Source organism: Triticum dicoccoides, chromosome 7A (assembly GCF_002162155.2).
Source record: "Triticum dicoccoides isolate Atlit2015 ecotype Zavitan chromosome 7A, WEW_v2.0, whole genome shotgun sequence".
Lineage (NCBI taxonomy): Eukaryota > Viridiplantae > Streptophyta > Magnoliopsida > Poales > Poaceae > Triticum > Triticum dicoccoides.
Genome location: NC_041392.1, coordinates 652,839,685 through 652,859,836, shown reverse-complemented (window position 1 = coordinate 652,859,836; position 20,152 = coordinate 652,839,685).

The following is a 20,152-nucleotide window of genomic DNA, read 5'->3' as shown; positions in this document are numbered from 1 at the left end:
TCTCTCTCTCTGCCACGCCTTCAAATTCAAATGATCGGCGCTAGAACTAGTAGCAGTAGAATATTGAACCGGGTGATCGGCATTGAGCTGGACACGAACGATGGATTCTTCTACTAACAAACATGCTGCCCCCGTGCCGGCCGTGGCGACGGCAGCGCGGCCTGCGCCCGCCGGCTCGCGCGCTCCCGTGTACGCCGTGGAGGGGTCACGGCGCAAATAATCAAACCTCAACGGGCCAGCACGGTAGCAATCTTGATCACTCTGCCGATCTCTTGGCTTTGATTGATCTGTACGATCTTTGGTTATGCACGTGAGGCTTGCTCCCTCCTCTTCCCATTGCCAACTGCAGATGCTGCGGCAAGTTGGGCAGTGAGTCAGGCGAGTGTTCGGCAGGTCGAGGTGAGCTGTTTACTGACCGGGGGCACAGCTCGACGCAGGCTGATGTATACACGAACAAACGACAATTGACACTGGCATTTTTATTCTGATGATGCGCGGGAGCAAGCTTCTCGGATTCTTCTGCCTTCTCCCTGGCGTGCCACTGGATCACTGCCTTTGACTATGCAGCGCAGCACCGGATCACGAGCCCGACCGGTCCATCTCTGCGACACGATGCATCATGCATATGCATGCCAGTAGGTAGCTTCTCCAAGCTGTAGATTAACAATAGCGTGTGCTGGTATAAACAAGTTGAGCGGAAACGGCATACTGCACGCGCGCGCGGCACATGCACCTTCATCACGAAATAACAGATCGATCGATCGAACCGGTGGCGATCAGATAGTAGTAGTACGACCTTCATCGATCTGGCCTGTTCCTGCATGGCACACGCACGCGACTTTTTTGTTGGGTAGAAGAAGTTGCGCCGGCAGCAGCTGGTGCTGATTGTTCCACGGCTTGCTATTCTTCCCTTGTGTGCGTGTCGTGTCGTGTCTGGGGTGGTGGGTGCGCAAGATGCTGGCAAGGCACACGCAGCGATGATGCGATGCGCCCTCATCGCTTCGAAATTAGCAAGAGCGGATCTGATTCCTATTCCTCGCGGGGCTGCTTAGTTTAGGCAGCATTAATGCCAGCCTGTGCGCGCCTGCCTGCCTGCCTGCTCTTATCCTCGACGGACAAGAATCGTCGACATCTGATGCTCGATCGGTCGATCCATCAGGCGTCACTCGCACACTTGGGCCTTCTTTGGTTTATAGGATAGAAATTTTATAGAAATAGAAAAATCATAAGAAATGAGATGACATGCATGTCAATTCCTGCATAGGATATGATTTTTTTTATTAAATCTAGGCTAATGTTTTTTTCCCTCCAAAACGTGAAGGATTGATTTCTATCCTACATAGGAATAAGAATTCATTCCTACAAACCAAAGGGCTTCAAAGGAATTTTTCCTTTGCAAATCCTATCCTATAAAATTCCTACAAAAATCCTACAAACCAAAGAAGGCATCACTGTATTCATGACACGATGAGGAGGATGAGGGAGTCATGGAGAATGTAGTAGTGCTCAGCCTTGTGGTCGTTGTTGATCGTTCCGAGTCGTCCAAGGCTACTCATCGTGAATTAGGAACTGCAGACTGTGAGTGAACCACAATCAGACGTATGTCATTATTGTCTACCTCTTCGACTCTCTCCCGATACCTATCACTCCTACCCAATGGCTAGGCTGCTGAGATAGCGAGCGAAAAGTGCTAGTTCTTCCAACGCTGGGAAAGTGACATCTCAAAGATATGCTCAAAGGGAAGTGAGGGTGTGTAAATATGCAGGCAGTAGTAGAACTCGAAAATTTATGTAATAAAGGTGAGAGATTGCATGACATGGATAGCATAGATTACGTACGATGTTAGGTGCCGAGAGTTATTCTTTGCAGGTTTAAAATATGAATAGTTCAAAATTACAACTTCACTTCTCTTAAGAATTACTAGCTTTATTTTTTACCGAAGCGTACATGCATGCATGTTTTAAGGAGAAGAGGCTTTGATTTTGCTCTTTGTATGCCTCTTGTAACATGCATACTACAAAGTTGTGTGTGTAAGAGCCAAGTTATCAGTAAATTTAAAATAAATGGTAAACAAATTTAAAAAAAAACTACCAAGACAGAGTCCGAGTCGGAGGATGACGAGTAGTAGTTGTTCATATATACTCCCTCCATTTCACAATGTAGTGTTTTTTCTATCCACGTGCTTCAACTTTAACCGTAAATTTAACTATCAAGACCGATTGCGGCGGGAGCAAAAATTATATCAGTGAATTCGTATTCGAAAGAAGTTTTCAATTACATAATTTTTTCTCCCACCGCAGTTGGTCTCGTTGGTTAAATTTATGGTCAAAATTGGATCTCGAGAAGCGTGGACACGTTATATTTTGAAATGGAGGGAGTAAACACCAACTGACTGACCGACTGACCGAATGTGCTAGGCTGCTTGCTTGACCCGGCTGGCTACGGTGGAAAATGTCAGGAAACTCAGCCGATGAATGAATGGTAGTGGCACGAAAGGTGAGACTTGCTCAGGTTTGTTCCGTTGATTTCATGTTATGCGTCGTCGTCAGCTGTGGTCGACCGACTGGCCGATCTTATTTTCTTGAAATGGAGGCATAAGAATTGTCTCATCGATTACTTAAGTTTCTTTCCTTATGACAAAAGAATATATTAATATCGTAAAGATATCAATAACATTCAAACTCTGCATCAATAATATATCGAAAGACTTAAATGATGCACACAACTAAGAACAAATAAAAAAAATATAAAAGCAAAGACCTCGTCGCAGTGACGAAACACTCGTAACATCAACACTTTAACCACCGCCAAAGACAACAACCGGACCACAAAAAAGGTTCTCCAAAAGTGACACGTTCAAGAAGGAAACAATGCAATCGTCGCCCAATCAAGGATCTTGAGTTTTAACCCTCGAGAAAGTCCGGGATCTAAAAAATAATGCCTTCAGCAAGGTCATTGCCAGGTACAACCAAGGAAGACCAAACCGAGAAGCACCACTAGAAATGATGTCCACATGTATTGCCGTGCCCTCCTGCCAAGGCCGCCGCTGCAAGTCCTCAACACCCGACACACAGGAAAACCCCGTGTCACCATTCTTCATCGCAACAAAAGCTCCTCTCCGTCATTACAAACCTCTGATCGGTTAATTAAGTATAAGAGAATTGTTCAAGTTAATTAACGAAAATCGGGCAAAAACCGATAAAAACCAAGCACATGTGGACTACTCATAGAGCATGCAACTTCAAAAGCGCACGATCAGTCCTACAACCATATCCAACACGGAACGGCCACCAACCCTCGCACTACTTCATCACAAAGAAACTTCAAATGAAAGCACCTTGGCCGAAGTCCACAAACACCGCCAAATCCACAATGACAAGCCAGGCCATAAGGACCGCCCAAAAGACGGATGCGCATCCATCAAGCAGTTGTGAACGCCTTTCCTGTAACGTCACTCTTCTTCGATTTGCTCTAAGAGACTTCTCCACAATTGCCTTGCTAGATACAGGGTTGGCTGCCTCCAAACGTGCTAGTAAACTGCGAAGCTATATCTCAAAGAGAATCTCATAATCCTTGCCCCTCACAGACACCACCACATCAATATCCTCCAGTTGCTCACATGACAGAGGTGAAACATACAGTTGCGCCACAGAATTAGGTGCCAACACACCTATGATGAGTAATATTTTTACACTCATTTAAGCTTTGTTTAAACCGAGATATTACATTTAAATAGAGCTATTCGCTCCGATATTGCTACTAATGACTAATAAATCCAAAGGATTTCACAAACCCTCTCTTTGATGTGTTTCCACGGGAAATAAGCTAAAAAGAGAAGAAATCACGTGTGAAAATGGAATGGAAGGAAAATGGAGGAAGGAGTCAACAGGAAGCATCTGCGCAAAGACAACACAAAAGACGTCGTTCCATACGGGTGCGAGCACCATGAGCATCGTTTAGAGTGGATTTCGAGGCAGATCGTCCAACCTAAACAACTTTTACTAAAGGGACCTTGTCGAAATGTCAACAGAACAACGAGCACGAAAGTCATAACCTCTTCATCCGCAAACCCTAGCCACTGCCATTTCCTTATCCATAGCCATCTCCACCACCACCATTATGCTCTCTCATCTAGTTTATACTTGTAATCGTGCATCGCACAAGGCATCCATTGTAAGACACATTGCAATCAATCAATCTCAAGATTTGTTCTTCAATGTTTTCTTGTCGCGATTTGATCTCCATGCGTGAGTAGTTCGGTAAGGTATGGGTTGAGGCATGTGCATTGCAACCCAAGGTATTTGTTGAGGGGATCAATGGAGGACTTTGACATAACGTCCCGTATGTGTGAAATAAAATTGTTTTGTGAAGATGTCTTTTGTCTTGTCCGCGATCTTCATCCCTGTAGGTACCCAAGATCATGGAGATCGAGCACCGGTGAGGCTAGGACCAAGGAGACCATGAAATATTATACCGAACACCGGTGACAGTAAGGTTCAGTAGGGTAACATGGATCATATCCTTGGGGATAAATGAGGTGTAGTCACTAAACATCCAAAGCTCTTTTCTGAGTTCATTATCTTAATTATCGAGGGAACCCCGCACGATAGATAGGGCTTGCGGTAGGAAAATTAATTCTTGATGCAGGACTCGTGCCGATCAAGATGTTATTTGGACACATCCTCCACTTCAATCCGTAACACGCACATCTCGATGATGACTTCCAGCGCAATTAATATCCTATTTGATCCCAGTGCAAATACAAGGTTGTAAGAATAAGATCTCATACCCGTACACCTTTTTTGTTATAAGTGTTTGAATCACTATTTGCTTGCTGATCTGGTCAAAAGCTGGGTTCGACACTTTGATAAAAAGCTTGCTAGTGACCATCACTTCAAAAGAATCTTCCTTTCATGGGTTCGATAATCCAGCGTCACTTCTGGGGAAATATGTGCGGGATACTCTTTTCTATTTCAATACCGGATCATAGAAGGAGGTATCAACCTTGTCCACACTGACACCACCTGCCCTGTCTCCTCCGAAAGCACTAGTGAAAAGGGGTGAGGTGGGCTCCCCACAATGCACTTGCAGCTTAGGCATAATCTGCAACACTAGAGCCACTACCTCGTCGATAGCTACACACCCAATTAAAGAAATCAGCACAGGCATCCACGATGGACATGATATAGCACGAGGGGAGAAATATCCATAGAGACTTGCTTCCTTCCCAACATAAGACCCAACCTGATGTTCAGGCAACAAAGACATAACCGACACAACCTCTAGTTTGGTGAGAGGAGCCTCTGCTCTCCCCAAAACACTTCCAACTCACGCAAGGCAGTCGCGAAGCATAGTGCAAAGAAGCTCGGTCTCCTACGCCAACCCGGCTTGCTCAGCAAAGACATCTGTTGTGGTGACTCCACTGGTTGGTGTAGGTGATGGAGCAGGACATTGGAGCGGTGAAGTTTGGTGAACGAGCTTCTTCGCACGACAGAAAGCGGGCGATGTGGCTGGATCAAAGGCAGTTCGTGCGTCGGATTGGATCTCTGCAGGAGTGTGCGCGGTGGCCTCAATAGAGTCATCTAAAACACCGCACAACGATAGGGCGATGACAAGCAGCAGTAGCCGAGCGTCGCCCTCTTGAGACGAGCTGCCAGCCCCCCAACGCATTCCCGCATGAAGCGTGACACACATGAACTATCGACGCACCTCGACACACGAGAATTTGCTATGTGACTGCCCTGAAGTAGCCGTGCCGGCAGCGCCCCGGTTTCGCCTTCCAAATTGTTCTGATTCCTGACTTATTGAGTATATGGAGCGGCTTGAAAAAGGTCCCGATCGCGACGCATAGAGTCTGCACCGGAACCGGGCCGCTCCTACAGCACAGTAGGAAATCTGGTTGCCACTTTGATTTCTCCGTGTAGTGTGGGCATTTTGTTTGCGGGAAAACTTTTAATCTATTCATCTTTAATTATGGTAATATAACAAACATAAAAAATAAAAAATAAAATTTAAATTCATAGACCATCTAGCAATGACCACAAATATTAAATCGAGCCGAAGACGCGTCACCGTCATTGCCTCTTCTTAGTTGGAGCCAGGCAAAATTTGTTGTAGTAGATTTTTTTTTTGAGTCCATTTGTTGTAGTAGATAATTGTGCCGTGTGGGCATTGTATACACCCAGGGTAATGAGCTGGGCTTAGTCGTGCAATCCCTTGGCAGATCGTGTAAAGCTTTCTTATATGCGAGGAACCCATGCAGTAACGCCGGGGTTTTGTGTCCGCGAAAGCTATATCTCGGTCATAGCGAATATAGCATCTATACGAAGTGCGCAAATGCACTAGCAAATTAGTGCAGCTCGTTCGCTCGCCGCCGCTCGGTCGACGTACTACTTTGGTCTGTTTTCTTGTTTCCTTTACCTTTTTTTTTTGTTTTCTTTGTTTCATCATCAGTTTTCTATAGTTTTTTTTTTTTGTATTTTCACGCTTTCTTCGTTTCTTTCATGGTTTTATTGGTTTTTATTTTCTCCCTTTTCTATGTTGTTTGTTTCTTTCTCGGTTTTCTTGCATTTTTTCTTCCTTTCCTCGGTTTTCTTTGTTTCTTCTTTCGGTTTTCTTTATTCCTTTTCTTCTTAGGATTCACTATTCCCATTCTTTTGCATTGGTTTTCTTTGATTTTCATTTTTTTTCTTTCTTTCTTTGTGATTTTCTTTGTTTTCTTTTTTGTTCAATACATGTCTATTTTTCAGTACACAATATACATTTGTAGTGTACACGACAAATACTTTTATGATACACGCACACATTTTTCATATACATGATGTATATTTTTGTTTTAATACGTGTTTTGAACACTTTTTGAATACATGTTCAACTTTTTTATGGTAATAAGTATTTCTTTAAACTATGCAAACATTTTTTTGCATTGTATAAATATTTTTTAATGTCATATTATTTCTGAAAGACGAGGATATATTTTAAAACTTACATACATTTTTTAATTTTACAAAATATTTTTATATGGACCATATTTTTTACATTTTATACACATTAGAAAAAATAACATACCCTCTTGAAATGCAGGAACATTTTTCATCGTCATGAACATTTTTATGAAACTATCAATATGTTTTAGTTGCGCTAATATTTTTCAAATTTATGTTGTTTTTTCAGAATAAAATTAAAAAAAGGATAAAAAATAAGCATGACATCGGCATGTTGTCAGTTGGCGAACCAAAATTCCTACTGAGCCAGCCCGACACCAGCTCTCTACAATCGAGGTTGCCGTCCATCTCGCTGTAAGCGAGGCATAGGCACGCTCCTATGTGTTGCCCGTAACGATACCTACTAGGAAGCGCCTACAGTGGGCGGCTATCGGGCAGGCACAACACTCTAGCCGAGCGTGTGTTTTTGGTTTTTGCTTGTTTTAGGTTTTTACACTGCTTGTAGCACAGTTTAGCTCTGTATTTTTTCTTGTTTTCTCTGGTTTTTAGGTCTTGTTTGTTTCTTTAATTTTCATTAAGTATTTTTACATGTATCTTGCTTTTTTTTGCATATATTGTACATTTTCCGTATAGACTAGGAGCACTTTTGTAGACACGTTTTTAAAACATTTTCCATATAGATGTTTTAGTTATTTTTTAATAGATAAAAAGAAAAAGAGAAAACACATGCGTGAATTCAACCTGATGTCAACATGATGATTTTTTACCTATCTTATTTCTTATCTTATCGGTTTTCATTATTTGCATAAGTTTTCTTCATTTTTTTTGTTTGTTTCTCTGTTTTTAATTTTTTTATTTGTTCTTTTCCTCAACACATGTATTCTATTTATACATTGGACATTTTCATATACATCAGGCAAAAAATTATAACCGTTTAACATTTTTTCAAATATATGATTAAAACCATTTTCAAAAATCTTTTGATGTCTATTTTTTACATAAACACATTGTACATTTTTAGTATATATCTAAATATTTTTCAAATATAATATTAATATTTCTTCAAATACATGTTATTATACGGGAGACCATATCGAGCGGTCTCCCGTATTGCTAATAAAATGGCCCAAGCCCAACTAGTGGCAAGAAGTGTGCATCTACCACATGCCACTACATGCAGCGCCCCACGCACATTTCTTTCTCCTCTCTTTCCGTTTTCTTTCCAAATTTAGCGCTTGTCTTTTAATATTCCAGTAGGGTTTGAAAACAAATGTTGTAGAATTTGAAAAAAAATATGTTTGTGAATCCAAGTTTTTTCATGAATGCAAAAAAGTGTCATGAATTCAAACAACGTTTGTGAATCCGTAAAGCTTCACAAATTAACAAATTGTTCACGATGAAATAAAAATATGTTTCTCTATTTGGAAAATCTTCACAAGTTATCAAAATTTTTAAAAATTGCAAACTGGGAATGTCCTCCTGATTTTGGAAATTATTAATTAATTCAGAAACTTTTCCAAAATGTCACAAATTCAAAAAATGTACATATTTTTCAAAAAGTTTCACCAACTTTGAACAAGCTGTTGAATTCACAAATGAATAACTTTTGAAATGTGCACAAGTTTTGAATTCATGAGCAATTTTTAAAGCATGAACAATTTTTAGAAAAGGACGAATATTTTTTGGAAAAAAGATGAACATTCTCTTGAAATTTTTAATGAATCTTGAAATTATTATAATTTTTAAATCACAAAAAATTGTGAAAAATTCTCAAATTTTAATATGTTTTTGAAATACAAGCAATTTTTTTTGAAAACATTATTATTTTTATGTAAAATTTCAATATGTTTTGAAGATATTTAACATTCTTGAATTTCATGAAATATAATAAAACAAAATATGAAATGAACAAGAAGAGCAAAGAAACGGCGAAAAATAGGAAAATCTAGAAGGAAAAAGTTCTTATTGGAAACAAAAACCCAAAGAGAAATAATGAAAATAAAACACGGCCCGAAAGCATCCCGTAACGCTTCCCATAACGACGCTTCCTGAGCCTTCTCATTAATTGCAAACATGCGGTGCAACTAATAGCCCAGCCCACTTTGAAACTCTTGGGGGTGATCGTGCTCATAGTGGTGGCATTTCCGGGCGCGACTATAGCCCGCGCTCAGTCTATTTGTTTATACGTCGCGCTATTCGTCTTCCTGGATGAGAAATAGTTATTCTTCACCCCTCTATATTTTGACATTAATACATCGTAGTTTTACGATTAGTAAATTTTGTCTTATTTCATACATAAAAAGAGAACGTAAGAAAATATGTACTCGCCGTAAAAAATATTTTATATTATGTAAAATTACAAATGTAAACACATAGTGTAAAACATACATAAAATATGATTTTTCTGCTCTTATGACCTATATTTTTCTTTTTTATACCAAATTTTACATATTGAATCAATATGCACGTAACTATTTATATTCTAAACGTAATTTATTTAGGAAGCGGTCGCAAGATTATCTCGGGTGAGAAATAACTTATTCTGCACCCTGGGTAATGAATACTAACATTATATATATGTGTGTGTGTGTGTGTGTGTTATAAAAAACATATTTCAAAAATATTGAATGAATATTTGAAAAATGTTGAATAAGTATTAAAAAATTGTGGAATGAGCATTTGAAAATGTTGAAACTATATTTTATAATATTGAATGAGTATCAAAAATGTTGAAAAATTATTTTAAAAATGTTCAATACTCTCTCTGTTCACTTTTATAAGACCTTGAAGACGTTTCAGACAATGTACAAAATAGTCTATTTTGAATTGTCTGAAATGATTTACAAAAGTGAACAGAGGGAGTAATTATTTGAAAGTTGTTGACATAAGTATTTAAAAAATATTGAACGAGTATTTGAAAAAAGTTGAACAAGTATATGAAAAATGTCAAATACATATTAAAAATTGTTGAACGAGTATTTGAAAAAATGTTGAACGAGTATTTAAAAAAATGTTGAACGAGTATTTGAAGAAATGTTGAACAAGTATTTGATAAATGTTGAAAAGGTATTTGAAAAAAATATTGATCTTGTAGATAAAAGAATGTAGAATGAAAAAAATCGGAGAAGAAAAATAAAAGAAAAGAAAAGGAAACTATATAAAAAAAGTGAAAGAACGTGTTCGCACACGAACACGTCACTGTATACTGTCGACGTCGGGGGTAATGCGCCGCAGCTCACGTCGAATGAGACTCGTCCGGATGCGCGGTTCGCAAGCAATTCGGCGGGTGCTTTTGTAGACCCGAAACCCCACATGTCCGGGAATGACCCCGTCTGGGCGTGCGACGTCTATGGGCTGCCCTAGGTCGACCTGGTCGCTCTCAGGGCCTAGAGATTCGTCGCCCTGCAACAAGATAAACGAACGAAGAACGAGGAAGAAGAAAAATAAGGGAAACGATAAAAGTAAAGGTGATGAATTGATCATTTATGTGTTGTTCAATTGGCTGTCACCTCTCATCTATTTGTGAGGCGCTGGACTTCCCATACAAAAAAAAACTCCAAATCTCATTCAAATCCTTCCAATATTAGGCGAACTCGGATTAGGTATGTGTGAGACAGCAGTTCGGTTTTTGTGTTTCACAGGCGAAATACGACCTTGGATGAAAATGTGCCCAGAAGCAAATTTAACCGTTTCGACGAGACAAACAACTTTCGTGTTGAACATTTTTTGACTCGAGGCCATCTTGAGGGCCGAATCGCTTACACGACCTATCAGACATCACCCACACGAGTGTCTGATGTCCCGAGCCAGTTTTTACTCATGATAGGTTCGCACTGCATCGGCTCCAACTTTTGCATACGAGATCGGAATGAGACGCTTTATATATAAAGATCGATAATTCCTATGATACGAAGACAATCCATATACAAACTTTTCTCATATGAGGCTGTCTTGGAGGTATAATCGGCCAAACAGTTCTCCGCATAGAAAATCTAGTACTTCGAGCACAACTTCGCCTCTCTAGATGAGATCAGATGGTGATGGCCCGAACTTTAAAGATGTTTATGTCGATGATACATAACTTGTTCATGTAAATCACTTCTTCATTTGAGACAATCTTAATTGCGTTTCATACCATGCCAAAATCTGATGTCAACATAATGGAGAAAAACCGGTCAGATCTAGTAGGTCACGATCCTGCTACTAACCAACAACTGGAAGCTGGCGCAGTGGTTAGCAGCGCTATTGTTCCCCCGCACGACTAGGGTTCGATTCCTGGGGCTTCCCATTTCTTATCCATTTTCTTCAATCTGTGCCCTAAAATGGGCCGACCCGACATGGTTTACTCAACGCGAGAGGTCGCTGTTGGCTCGCGTAAGACGAGAAATAGTCGCCGCGGGCATTTCCTCGAAATCACTAATTGAGTAGTACTTCTTGCAAAGTTCACTCTCACCTCCCCATGTTGTGACAAGTGGCAGGCCGCATGTGTGCCACTTGTCGCAATTTGGGAGTTTTCCCTTTTTTCGTGGATCTGTTTATTTGAAATGTTTTATTTTTTAAACTGTGCGTCCAAATCTCGAATTGTATTGACCGTTGGATTCCTTGCATTGAGATCTTCAAAACTAGATCTCATGTTGGTAGGTTTTAACCAATATTTTTTCATAAAAAAACGGACGAACAACCCGAACTGGAAGCACGGTTTTTTCTCTTTCCAAAAGAGGCACGGTCGTGTCTCTCGCAAAAGCACAATTTTTCCTCTTGCGGAAGCAAATTCATGCCTCTCACGGGAGAAAAAAAAAACAGAAAACACGTTTCTTTTTTCTTCCGAGAGGCACGGCCGTGCCTCTCGCGAAAGCACAGCCGTGCCTCTCGCAGAAGCAAAACCATGCCTGTCATTGAAGAAAAAAATAGAAAATATGTTTTTTTCCTTTTCCGAGAGGCATGGCCGTGCCTCTCCCGGAAGCAAAACCGTACTTCTCACGAAAGGAAGAAAAAAGAAAACACATTTTTTCCGTTTACGAGAGGCACGGCGGTGCCTTTCGCGAAAACACAATCGTGCCTCTCGCAAAAACACAACTGTGCCTCTTGCGGAAGTAAAACAACAGAAAAGCGGTTTTTTCATTTTCAAAAGGCACGGACATGCCTCTCGCGAAAGCAAAACCGTGCCTCTCACGAAAGCAAAAGAAAAAAGAAAACGCTTTTTTCGCGCAATTTTTTTTCCAAATTTTTCTTTGGTCCGAAAGCTATGGAAGAATGGTGGAAAACCAAAAAGTTGAAAAAATCAGTTTAGAAGCCGATAATGCGTGCGAAAAAAAACAAAATTTGGAGGAAGCACCGTGACCACCGTGCAAATCGCCAACTAGGCCATCCCCTCTAAGCGTGTAGCAGGAGAAACCTCTTCCCTGTTTTGCTTCCCACCAGTTTTTTTTTTGTTTTCTCCTAGCACTGTCTTGTTTGGTTTTTTATTTTTCATTTTTCTTTATTCCGTATTCTTTACCTTTTCTATATTTCTATATTTTTATTTTCTTTATTATTTTTCAAAATTCAAGAAATATTTCGATTTTGATGAAAATTTTGAAACAAATTGGTTAACTTTTACTAAAAATCAGTCTTTTTTCAAAATTGATGAAGGTTTTTTCAAAATCAGTGAACCATTTTTCAAATTGATGAACTACTTTTCAATTTTTTTTTTCAAATTTATGTTGTTTTTAAAATTGGTGAACTTTTTTTTGAAAACCAATGAACCCTTTCATATGTGCGAAGTTTTGTTTCCAAATTGTTGAACTTTTTTAAATGTCTGTGATCTTTTTCCATATTCGTGAAACCTCTTTAAAAAAAACCTTTAACTGTTTTCAGTTCATGAACTTTTTTCTAATGCATGAACTTTTTCGAATTGGTTTTTTGCAAGTTTTTGGATTTTTTTCTTTTTTTTTCTTTTTTCAACAGTTGTTCAGCAGTAGTGACCATTTTTTCTCGAGTGAGCGGCCACACTGGTGTGCCGGACGATGCAAGCGCCCGCTCGATTGGCGCAAAGAGTGTCATTGCTTCATAGCCCTGCCCCAGGGGCGCGGCTATAGCTTGCTTCACGCGAGATGGATTCCAGCTCTGCCCGAGGGATCCCCATACTGGGCCGGAACAACTCGCGTGAGGCCATACCCTCATTTTTTTTCTTGGTTTTCTTACTTTTTTGTTTTCATTTTGTGCTTCTTCTTATACTTCCAAATATTCCAAATAAGTATACTGAAAAAATAGTTTACATAAACATTTGACAAAAATGTTAACTAAACAATTTAAATATGTTAAATGTGTATATAGATTTTTTTTCTCATACATACAAAAAATGTATAGAAAAATACAAAGTGTATGTAAAAAATGTTAATGAAGAATTTGGCAAAAATGTTGGCCAAGTATTTAAAAAAATGTTAATCAAACATTTTAAAATTTTAAATGTGTATACAAAAAATATTGACCATATATTAAAAAATGTTTTTCTTGTGTTTAAAATGTTTATTAAGCATTTATAAAAATGTTCAAAATGTATATAAAAATGTTAATCATGTATTCAAAAAATGTTAAACTTGTATTTGAAAAAAATGATCAAACTTTTTCAGAATGTTGACTATCTAAATGAATAATATTAAACTTGTATTTAAAAAATATTAAAGATGGATTATAAAACGTATTTGATATATAAAAGTAATGAAAAAATGTGTGGCAAAAGTAGGCACCAAGTTTTTGATAAATGTTAATCATGGACTTCAAAAACATTAAACATGTATATTAAAAATAGTTCTGATGTATACATTTTTTTTAAAAAAAATTTACTTTTTTTTGCGAATACGCAAAGATTGTGTATCATTGCATTGATAGGAGGGATGAAAAAAAAACAAAGGGTGATTGCTACAGCGACCACGTGTACACAAATCGGCGCGGGCTCAAGTAGCAGGAGCGGTTGGGGTAGGGGCTGCTGGTCCCCGATACATCAAGCTAGAGCGTATCTCTCAGAGATCATGATTGCCAAGCTGTTGGTGTCGGCGCTAGCCCATAGGCGAGCATCTTCCTGAATAGACCCAAGCAGACTAGCGATGGAGGGGTGCTGCTGGTCGAAGACACACCCATTCTGGTGTTTCCAGATTGCCCAGGCGGTGAGGGCAATGATGGAGTTTAGCCCCTTCCGTAGAGCAGCTGGCGATGTGGAACATGCGTCGATCCACCATTCCGCAAAAGTCGTGTCCGGGCCTGGGATCGTAGTAGTCGATCTGCACCAAGAGAGAACCTCATGCCAAATTTGGCGGGAGAAAGGGCAAGCAACAAACATGTGGTGCATGTCCTCGGTGGCCTGGTCACAAAGCGCGCACCGGTCGTTGTGAGGTAAACCACGACGGGCGAGGCGATCAGTTGTTTAGCACCGATTGTCGGTGTCAAAACCGGCGGATCTCGGGTAGGGGGTCCCGAACTATGCGTCTAGGCCGGATGGTAACAGGAGGCAAGGGACACGATGTTTTACCCAGGTTCGGGCCCTCTTGATGGAGGTAAAACTCTACGTCCTGCTTGATTAATATTGATGATATGGGTAGTACAAGAGTAGATCTACCACGAGATCAGAGAGGCTAAACCCTAGAAGCTAGCCTATGGTATGATTGTTCTTCTGTATGTCGTCCTATGGACTAAAACCCTCCAGTTTATATAGACACCGGAGAGGGTTAGGGTTGCACAAAGTCAGTTACAACGGTAGGAGATCTACATATCCGTATCGCCAAGCTTGCCTTCCACGCCAAGGAAAGCCCCTTCCGGACACGGGACGAAGTCTTCAATCTTGTATCTTCATAGTCCAGGAGTCCGGCTGAAGGTATAGTCCGGCTATCCGAACACCCCCTAATCCAGGATTCCCTCAGTAGCCCCCGAACCAGGCTTCAATGACGATGAGTCCGGCGCGCAGATTGTCTTCGGCATTGCAAGGCGGGTTCTCCTCCAAATTCCGTGTACCTATTGAATAAAGTCCGGTTTCTTGTAGATGTTGCGCTCCTTGGCTTCTACGCCCAATAATGGCCATTTCCCACGTGTCAAACGAATATGAAAAGTCTGAATGTTTTTACATTCACACCCCTAGCCGCGTAAATGAGCCGCCCTATTTAAGGGGACGAGGATTTAGATCCAAACCACATCTTCCCCCCTTCGCGAGTGTTCATCAGAGCGCATCCGACAAAGGTCCATTCCACCATGGCCAACCATCGCAACTCCTCCTTTCGCCCTTCCAGCCCTCAGCCTGGATATTGGGAGAGATGCTCCATCCCGCATAGCGAGCTAGTGACGCTCCAGACCAAGGGATTTCTTCCCCCGGCCTATATGATCCCGGTTCGAGCCGGTCTTGCCATCTATAACGGCGGAAAGCAAGCGGAGAGTGCCCCCAATCCCTCCAAAGGAGAGCGAGTATGCCTTGTCCCTTATTTAATAAGGGGGCTCGGGTTTCCAATCCATCCATTTCTCCGGGGGCTGCTGGAGTTCTACGGCCTCCAGCTACACAATCTCACGCCTGCCTCCGTATTGCATATCGCGGGCTTCGTAGCCCTCTACGAGCTGTTTTTGGGTGTCAAGGCTCATTTCGGGCTATGGAAAAGGTTATTCTGCCTTGTGCCCCGCTCTAAGGAGGGGTCAATGTATCAAGTGGGCGGAGCCGAAGTGTGGCGCATCGCCGGGACCGGATATCTGTCCGGAACCCCAAAGAAGGCGTCCGAAGATTGGCCCTCGGAATGGTTTTATATAGAAGACGTCCCGGTGCCGGATCCTGTCCGGATCGGCCTCCCTGAATTCAACAGTGCTCCCTTAAAGAAGCGCCTAAGATGGCGTCCACGGAGCCCTCAGAGGGAAAGTGGCAGGGACATCATTTACCTGATGGGCCGAATAAGATTGTTAGCCCATTCCGGACTAACCATGATCGGGGTTATGGCCGAATGCATCATGCGGGGGGTGCAGCCGCTTCAGTATAGAAGCCACCCCATGTGGGACTTCAACAGGGAGGACGCCGCCACTCGCTACAGTCGTAAGGGGCCGGATTCAGCTGCCGCTCTACTAAAGATCTTGTCCACTTTGTATAAGGGAGAAGAGGAGGAATTTCTCCGCGTCAACCCACAGGGTGGGTTCTCTATGCACAATCCCCCAAGCTGGGTAAGCGGTCGCATTTACTTGCCCATCCGTTTTGTATTCCCATTGTTAAATATTCAGTCTGACGACTTCAACACAGGAACTGCGCCAGGCTGTTAAGGAAATAAGTAGCCCTCCTCCACAACCCGAGGACCCAGGACGGTCCCTCGACCCGACCTCTGAAGAGGATCCAGACATATCTGTGGAGCTGATTGATGGAGTGTTCCATCAATTGAGCAAGGAAAACGCCTTGGTGGCCATTATGGCCGATTACCCAGGGCTAATCCCGGCCTCCCAGGTAACTGAGATCGAAGTCCCAGTACCCGAATAGGTGTCCGCTCTCTCGTGTTTTCAGTTTCCTGATTATGACCGAACTTTGCAGGGGAGGTTTTTGAGGCGGAAGGCCGAACCCGCAGCGACAAGCCAACGAGGGGCCGCAGGGCCCCGTGGGCAGAAAAGAAGTGCAGTCCGGACCGAGGCGTCAGCGCAAAGGTATGGCGCGCCCCCTTATCCCAGGTGTTATACCTTCGAGGCACATTGACACTCGTGCTCTCTTCAGGACAAAGAGACCTCGCCGGACTATATCCGGAGAGGCTGCCAATCGCGCCTCCACCAGCCAGGCTCCAAAGCCTGGTCCGGAGGCGGAGGTGAACACAAGGCGCGCGCCAGACGTTCCTCCGACGGAGGATGTGGACGGATTGTCTGCCACCAACTCTGAGGTGGAGAGTGCCATGAACCACAGGCGTCGCCGGACAATTCTTCGCAACGCTTGTTTCTCCCAAGGGGCGTTAGATGCCTTCAACTCGGGAGATGCGTACCTCCGTGCCGCTCAAAATGGTCTAGACAGAGCCACGGAGCAATATGTAAAAGACATACGGGTAAGAAATTTTTGGTAATTATATATATACCAGTAGCCCCCGAGACTTGAAACAGTTAGAATAACTGATTTAAGAATCATTTGTTATGCAGGTTCTTATAGAAAAGAATTTCCTACTGTCCAAGGAGCTGGAAGAGTGCAAAGCCCAACTTGAGGCCGCACTAGCCGCGGCAGGGGAGCCCAAGGAGACCCCCTCTGGTAATATACACTTCGAAAGATAAGTATTTTGCGAAGCACGGCATGGGTGCGAATCTGACAAATGAAATTGCAGGTGGCGCCGGATTGAATCCGGAAAGGAAACACCTCCTACGCCAGTTAAAGGCTGGTGAGAAGGTGCTCAAAGGTGAGTCGGGAGAAGAACGATCTCCAAGATGCCAAAACCAAGCTGGGCGTCGAGCTGAAAGATGTTCGTGCCCAGCTGTCAGACTCCGTTAAGGAGAATCAGCGGCTTTGGCGCGGCATATTTAGTAAGTGCTTGAACGAACCTTTGAAAGAAAGTTCGGCGGGGAAGTCGACTAACAGAACAATGTCTGTAGGTGTGCTAACAGGTCATCCTGCAGAGGAGATGCCCGGTTCTACGAGTGACCTTCTTCCCGAGCTCTCGCAACTGCTCGATCAAGTTCGGCAGGCGATGCAAGGCGTCGCCCAGGCCCTGTGGCCATCCATCTCCATGCACGAAGGTCTTGGAGAGCTTGCGGAGAAGCTAAAGGGAGCACGGCGGTGCTTCCGATTGTGGAAGATATCGGCCTGCCGTCAAGGCGCTAGGGAGGCCTGGGCTATGGTGAAGACGCGGTACACAAAGGCTGACCCCAACCACATGGCCGAGGTCGGTCCTGTGGGGCCCGATGGGAAGGAGATCCCTGTAAACTTAGTATACGTCCAAGTAGAATTGGCCGCAAAGTATTCCCAGCAGGACTGCAAATTAGACAGCATGTTAGATGGTATTGAAGAGGAATACAATCAGTCAGAATGACTATGTAATTTAATTGACATTTATAATGCCTTCTAGCCGGATTGTAGATCGTTTGTCATGGCCGACCTTTTCGCTTCAGCCTCGGGACCTGACGGTCCGGAGTGTGTCCGAATTCTCATGCGGTTATATAAGAACCGGGGAATGCATGGAGACCAGGCGTAGGGGTCATTAGTGCGTGAACAGACAAGTGACCGACTAGTTATGTTATATTACATGGTTAGTAAGAAACATCTTCCAGGGAGAATAGTTCCGTTAGGGGTTCCTTTCCCTGGGAGGCATGCCCTAAAGTGCATGCCCATTCTGCGAAAAAGACGCAGGAAAAAGCATCTGGGGGCGCATAAATAAATAAGTGAAAAGATCATCTTTTAGGTCACCGACCGAGTATTCCCTTAAGAACGCTAGCTTTCGGCTTCACCCAGTCTGAGGTACACATCCGGCTGATCCGGCAGTAACAATCGCAGAGGTGCTCCCTTTACCGCCTAGCCGAATAATCGAGAACGTAGGGGTAAGCACAGGAGCCAGGCAACCCAGCTTGGCAAAAACTTAAGTCATATCGATGCATATAATTGTGAAATAAAAGGTACATGCGGAAGTGTAACACATGTGTTGGGCATGAAGCCCGTATAAATAAGCTTCTGTTAAAAGAAGCCCCCAGGTTTAATGAGTGCGAATAGCACGTCATTTGATGAGCCTTTAAAGGTTATAAGAGAAAGGAAGGGGTGAATGGGAGAAATGTAAGAAAGACAGTATATATAAAAAATGGACAGAGGAAGGAGACGAACATAGAGTCCGGCGCTAGGCATAGAATCTTCGGAGATGGGTTGCGTTCCATGGGTTCGGCTCGAGTCGGTTATCCGATGCATCTCGCAGGCGGTACGCTCCACCAGTCAGGACTTGGTCAATTATGAAGGGACCTTCCCACTTGGGCTTGAGTTTCTCCTTTTTCTTGTCCGGCAGGCGTAGAACTAATTCGCCAACGTTGTAATTCTTGGCCCGTACTTCTCTGCTCTGGTATCTTCGAGCCTGCTGTTGATAGAATGCGGAACGGGCTTTTGCCACGTCGCGCTCCTCCTCCAATGCATCCAAACTGTCCTGCCGATCGAGCTCGGCTTCTCTTTCTTCGTACATGCACACTCGAGGTGAGTCATGAATTATGTCGCAAGGCAAAACTGCCTCTGCGCCGTACACCATAAAGAATGGTGTGTATCCGGTGGTGCGATTCAGCGTGGTCCACATCCCCTAGAGTATGGAGTCAAGCTCCTCTACCCAGTGCGTGTTAGATTCCTTGAGGGACCGCACTAATCTGGGTTTGATGCCGCTCATGATAAGACCATTTGCACGTTCGACCTGGCCGTTAGTTTGTGGGTGATAGACGGAAGCATAATCGAGCTTGATGCCCATGTTTTTGCACCAGAGTTTTACCTCGTCGGCTGTGAAGTTCGTGCCGTTATCGGTGATGATGCTGTGGGGGACGCCGTAACGGTGTACAACCCCGGATATAAAGTCTATCACTGGTCCGGATTCGGCCGTCTTAACAGGCTTGGCTTCTATCCATTTGGTGAACTTATCCACCATGACCAGTAAGTATTTTTGCTTGTGGGTTCCGCCTTTAAGGGGTCCAACCATGTCAAGCCCCAGACCGCGAAGGGCCAAGTAATGGGGATAGTTTGGAGGGCGGTGGGTGGCATATGGCTTTGGTTTGCAAAGAGCTGGCAGCCGGTGCATCATTGTACTAAGTCTTGAGCGTCTGCCCGGGCCGTCGGCCAATAAAAGCCTGTACGGAAGGCCTTGCTTACAAGGGACCGAGCTGCAGCGTGATGACCGCCGAGTCCGGCATGAATTTCAGCCAGGAGGTTCCGCCCCTCCTCTTCGGAGATGCACCTTTGAAGGACTCCGGTAGTGCTTTCTTATAAAGCTCTCCTGCGTGGACTCTGTAGGCTTTGGATCGCCGCACTATGCAGCGTGCCTCATTTTGGTCCTCGGAGAGTTCCTGCCTAGTAAGGTAGGCGAGGAATGGTTCTGTCCACGGGGCGATGACGGCCATTATTGTAGGGGAACGTAGCAGAATTTTAAATTTTTTTCTAGGCATCACCAAGATCAATCTATGGAGTCATCTAGCAACGAGGGAGAGAGGAGTGCATCTACATACCCTTGTAGATCACGAGCGGAAGCGTTCAAGAGAACGGGGTTGATGGAGTCGTACTCGACGTGATTCAA